The 4,428-nt window shown below is 41.3% G+C and overlaps 1 pseudogene; it reads left to right on the forward strand.

Moving 5' to 3' along the window:
• Nucleotides 1-444: 444 nt before the first annotated feature.
• On the forward strand, nt 445-1,811 carry LOC131486169 (SWI/SNF-related matrix-associated actin-dependent regulator of chromatin subfamily E member 1-like; annotated as a pseudogene).
• Nucleotides 1,812-4,428: the final 2,617 nt, after the last annotated feature.

Here is a 4,428-nt window from a genome sequence, read left to right on the forward strand (position 1 = left end):
TGTGGAATGTTTTGAAACAAAACACTTTTTAAAAGTCATGGCAAGGGTGCCTGGGTGGCTCAGGTGATTAAGCGTGCAACATTGGTTCACATCATGATCTTGGGGTCCATGAGTTTGAGCCCTGTGTCGGGCTCTGTGCTGACAGCTCAGAGCTTGGAGCCTGCTTTGGATTCTGTGTCTCCCTGTCTCTCTTCCCCTCCACAACTCACACTCTGTCTCTCAAAAAATAAGTAAACATTAAAAAAAAAGTCATAGTAAAGACTTACTAAAACCCGTCTTAAACCCCAGTCCTTTTCTTTGGGCAAATTAATGCATTTTCTCATCTGTATAAAGGTATTTTAATAATACCTGCCATTTTGGTATATGATGCATGAAAATACTCTCCTCACAAGGCTAGGCACACAAGTGCATATTAATTAAAAGTGAGATTCGACAAAAGGAAAACGAGGCCGGAGCTACGGGCCCTTTTTCTGCCCGCGGTGTCTCAGATTCATTCTTAAGGAACTGAGAACTTAACCTTCCAAAATGTCAAAAAGACCATCTTATGCCCCACCTCCCACCCCAGCTCCTGCAACACAAATGCCCAGCACACCAGGGTTTGTGGGATACAATCCATACAGTCATCTCGCCTACAACAACTACAGGCTGGGAGGGAACCCAGGCACCATCAGCCGGGTCACAGCCTCCTCTGGTATTACGATTCCAAAACCCCCAAAGCCACCAGATAAGCCGCTGATGCCCTACATGAGGTACAGCAGAAAGGTCTGGGACCAAGTAAAAGCTTCCAACCCCGACCTAAAGTTGTGGGAGATTGGCAAGATTATTGGTGGCATGTGGCAAGATCTCACTGATGAAGAAAAAAATATTTAAACGAATACGAAGCAGAAAAGATAGAGTACAATGAATCTATGAAGGCCTATCATAATTCCCCCGCATACCTTGCTTATATAAATGCAAAAAGTCGTGCAGAAGCTGCTTTAGAGGAAGAAAGTCGACAGAGACAGTCTCCCATGGACAAAGGAGAACCTTACATGAGCATTCAGCCTGCTGAAGATCCAGATGATTATGATGATGGCTTTTCAATGAAGCATACAGCCACCGCCCATTTCCAGAGAAACCACTGCCTCATCAGTGAAATCCTTAGTGAGAGTGTGGTGCCAGACGTTTGGTCAGTTGTCACAACAGCTAGAATGCAGGTCCTCAAACTACAGGTCCAGTCCTTAATGGTTCATCAGCGAAAACTAGAAGCTGAACTTCTTCAAATAGAGGAGAGACACCAGGAAAAGAAGAGGAAATTCCTGGAAAGCACAGATTCATTTAACAATGAACTTAAAAGGTTGTGCGGTTTGAAAGTGGAAGTGGATATGGAAAAAATTGCCGCTGAAATTGCACAGGCAGAGGAACAGGCTCGCAAAAGGCAGGAGGAAAGAGAAAAAGAGGCAGTGAAGCAAGCTGAACGCAGTCAGAGCAGCATGGTTCCTGAGGAAGAGCAAGCTGCCAGTAAGACCGAGGACAAGAAGGATGACGAGAGTGTCCCAATGGAGACAGAGGAGACACACCTTGAAGAAGCGACGGAAAGCCAACAGCATGGTGAAGAAGGCACATCTACTCCTGAGGACAAGGAGAGCGGGCAAGAGGGGGTGGACAGTATGGCTGAGGAAGGGACCAGTGATAGTAACACTGGCTCAGAGAGCAACAGTGCAACCGTGGAGGAACCACCAGCAGACCCCACACCGGAAGACGAGAAGAAAGAGTTAAATGTTGCCTTGTTTTATGTGTTCTAAATACTTTTTTAAATGAAAAAAAGATGTTTTTTGAGTTTAAAAAAAAAAAGTGAGATTCACATAACAAATAATTACCATGAATCCAAACCATTCTATTTGGTACATGGCAAGGCGACCTTTCTTGTTTTTAGTAGAAAACTTTCAAACACCTTCAAAGTTCCTAACATGACCATTACATAACTTAGGATCCATTATCTTGTCATGTTTTAAATGTTGTGTTCAGAAATTTATCATTAATTAAATTTATTTTATTTCTAATGTTGTTCCAATTCAGATACAGCATTGTCCGTTATGAAGACATCCATTCATTACTTCATTTATTCAATCAGCTTTTATGCACTCTACCAATATTACTTGAATGACTTATACTTCAACTGATCCATTAGTGGTACCTAGTAATCATCCTGTAGTCTTCTAATCTATTCAACCTTCCATTCTTCCAGAAATAATTGTCCATTCTTCTAACATGGAAGATTTTTCTCCAAGTTTGGCTGCTCCAGTGGACAGAGACTTTTATGACCTGGCCTTGGATGTCCATGGCATCATTTCTGCCATATCCTATCTATCAGTCAGCCACAAGCTGTCCCAGATTCAAAAGAAGGGCAATTATAGCCCTTTATTGATAGTCAGAGTATCAGAGAATTTGCAGGGTATGTTTTAAAATTTCCAGTCTGACTTCTGGCTATAAATTATTTATAATCCTCTAACATACAAAATGCACTCACCTCCTGAGAACTGGAGAACCCTCAGCACAGCATGACTCCATTCAAACCTGTGCACTAAGACAGGACCAAACTCTAGCATGGCTTCTAGCCGCATAAGGCTGTGTCCTTAGGATGACCCCAGCATTCCATTAAAAAGCTGACCTGAGAAAGCTTAAGGGTGCCAGGAGAATCTACTGTTTGTCCTAGCAAACACCTAAAGATAGGTCCCAGCCTCTTATGAAGAGTTTACAATTGTGATTCCTTTCTCTCTTCCTTTGAGATATATATGTATCTCCTATAACTCAGGAGTGTCTTTCTCAAGGACCTAAAAGCTGCTTTGTTGAAATGTAATCATCAGGAAGATAGGGCCTCAGTCTCCCAGTCTCTGTGGAATAGAATCCTAACTTCGATTATTGCCATCTTAGCAGACACAGCTGACCTAACCTCATTTACACTGACCAACCTTTGTAAGTTTTTACTTGAGCCCTGCTGCTCTCCTTCCCTGCTCCCTCACTTATCCTTTTAAAACACCCAAACTCCTCTGCTCATATGGAAATGGAGGTCACTCACCTCTCTTCCCAAGTGTCAGGAGTGACTGAACAGAATCTGTTTTCACCACTTTAATTAATATATGGCTTTGTTTATCTTTGATGCTCTTCCTCCAAGATCCCATATTCTCATCCCATTAGAAATTCCAGGATATTGTTGTTTAATTCAGGTCTAGATGCAAGAGGCATTTTGGATATGGCACCTTTAGTACTATAGTTCTCAGTGTGAAGAACTATAAACTAAAAAGAAAGAATGATCCTATGCATTCATATCCAAGATACAATGGCAGGTCACCCCTAGATAATTGCTGTAGGCACTTGACGGTGGTCCATGTTCAATGCAATTCTGAAATTGAGCAGGGCACATGTTGCCCATTTCCTTGATCAAAGTGCCATCCTACTTCCAGGAAGTTACTTGCTCTGGCTTTTAGTTCTACATCTCGGATTCTTGGCTTCATCCTCTGGGTCAACATTTCTTTTTTTCACAAAAAATAGCCTATGTTTACAACCAAGCAGATTTCTCTGCCTGCTTCCTGCCTGTGAAGAGTTGGGAGGGGTGGTGTCCAAAGTGTTCCTTTTCATCTTGTACTGTCCTTGACCCTTTTGGTCCAAACTAATCAAGAATATCCTTGAAAACTTTGTGGATTTTTTATGTGTCAGTTTCTAATCCACTTTATCAAACAGAACTCATATCCACCACTGTCTTACAGATAAGTCCTTTTCTTACCTTGGGTTGTTGCAGTATAATGACCTTAAGGTTCTTCAGGAATTTATTATTAAGAAAGGCTAAGCCAGAGATGTCCTAAAGATCCTCAGAAGGCCATTTATGCAACTGAAAGAGTTTATAAAGCATCTTGTTAAATTTTCCTGGGGTTTTACAGTTATACATCTGCCCCATCTTTATCCTAAGACATATTTCTGATAGACCCTCCATTTTATTTTTCCCCGAGGTCCTTTCTGACTTTGAAAATAAACCAAAAACTTTTGGACTCTGGAGACACCTGTTTCTGCTCTAGCATATAAGAAGCTGGGAAATCACCACTCCATTCTAACAGCTAGTAAAAACTTGAACAAATTGAAAAGCTACTATGTCTGATACCATGATGGATACGAATCATTATACATTTGTCTACATCCATAAAATGTATGACACTAGGAGTGAACACTCATGTAAACCATGGACTCCAGGTGATAATGGCATGTCAACACAGGTTCATCAATTGTAACAAAATACCACTGTAGTGGTAGATGCTGATACTGGGGGAAGATATGCATGTGAAGGGGCATGAGGTATACGGGAAATACCTATAACTTCCATTCAATTTTGCTGTGATCTTAAAACTGCTTTAAAAATAAAGTATATTAGGGGCACCTAGGTGGTTCAGTAGGTTA

The sequence above is a fragment of the Neofelis nebulosa genome, chromosome 9, assembly GCF_028018385.1.
Source record: "Neofelis nebulosa isolate mNeoNeb1 chromosome 9, mNeoNeb1.pri, whole genome shotgun sequence".
Classification (NCBI taxonomy): domain Eukaryota; kingdom Metazoa; phylum Chordata; class Mammalia; order Carnivora; family Felidae; genus Neofelis; species Neofelis nebulosa.